Raw genomic sequence first — 1243 nt, 5'->3', positions numbered from 1 at the left:
CTTGTTTTTACTCGGGCCATGTAACCCTCGTGGGCGGCTCGCTGTGGCGCCTCGGCTGTTTTGCCTCACTAGGTGGCCACATGGTCTTCTGTCCACACCTTTTTAAGGTTCTAGGCATTGATTTCCTTTGCCTCTCAGGATGCTTCCTTTTTGGCGACGGATTCTCCTCTCAGCACAGGAGCGTCCCCACCCTTGGTTGAACTGCTTTGGGACATCCCCAAGGTCAACCCTGTGGACCCCCTATGGACCCTCAAGTAGAAAACGAGATATAGTAAGAACTTACCTTTGTTATCTCTGTTTCTACGAAGTCCATAGGGTCCACAGGGCGCCCGCCCTGACGCACCTGGCTTCGTATGGGCTGTGTAGCTGGTCATCGGTTTTCCGTCTCCCATTTCTGTGAGTATGGTTATTGAGTGTTCCAGGTTTCTCTCTCTTTTTCTCTCCTCCTCCGGCCTTTGGCTACTTACAAACTGAGGTGTCTCTGGCTTGGGGGTGGGGTTATAGGGAGAGTGGACCCAGTGCATCCTGGGAGCTAAAAGCTTTAACTGCGTGGTGCCCAGATTTGGTTCCCAACCTATACCCCAAGGTCAACCCTGTGGACCCTATGGACTTCGTAGAAACAGAGATAACAAAGGTAAGTTCTTACCATATCTCTTGTTATGCTGCCGCAGCTGGACCTCCTCGGTGGCCACGGCAGCACTGTGGTTTAACCGGACTGTGGTGAAGCGCCGCATGCTGCTGGAGGTGAGCTCCGACAGAGCAGCGATGGTGGACCTGGCGGAGGCTGTCCCAGCAGCTGGGACTGAGTCCCTGGCTGGGTGCCGGGAGCTGGAACGAGCTCGTCCTGGACTACAGGGCTAAGTTCTGTTCTGGGTGGAGCGCCGCGTCTCCAAGTTCAAGCCCTCTGCCAGCTACCGTGCAGAGCCTGGTCCAGTGCGAGGGATGAGGAATCAGCCGACACCAATCAGGGGGTGTGGCCGCAGCTAGTCAACGCATACGCAGCAGAAGCAGTTCCGAGAGTCGATAGGCTTGTGTGTTGCCACCACCGAGCTTCTATTATGCAGTGGGCGGAGTCAGTGACAGCGGTCACCGATAGTAAACAGGAATCCTCAATACCCAGTGGGAATCAATACCCCAAGCTGTGATTGGGAGTCGGAGGCTGACGCCATCCGATCACACCCTCACAGCACCATTAGTCACAGCCTTTCATATTGGTGCAGATCTCCCAGTCCTGGGGGAAGTG

This window comes from Taudactylus pleione, unplaced genomic scaffold, assembly GCF_031769625.1.
Source record: "Taudactylus pleione unplaced genomic scaffold, aTauple2 ptg002929l, whole genome shotgun sequence".
Classification (NCBI taxonomy): Eukaryota; Metazoa; Chordata; class Amphibia; order Anura; family Myobatrachidae; genus Taudactylus; species Taudactylus pleione.
Note: the sequence above shows the minus strand (reverse complement) of the source record.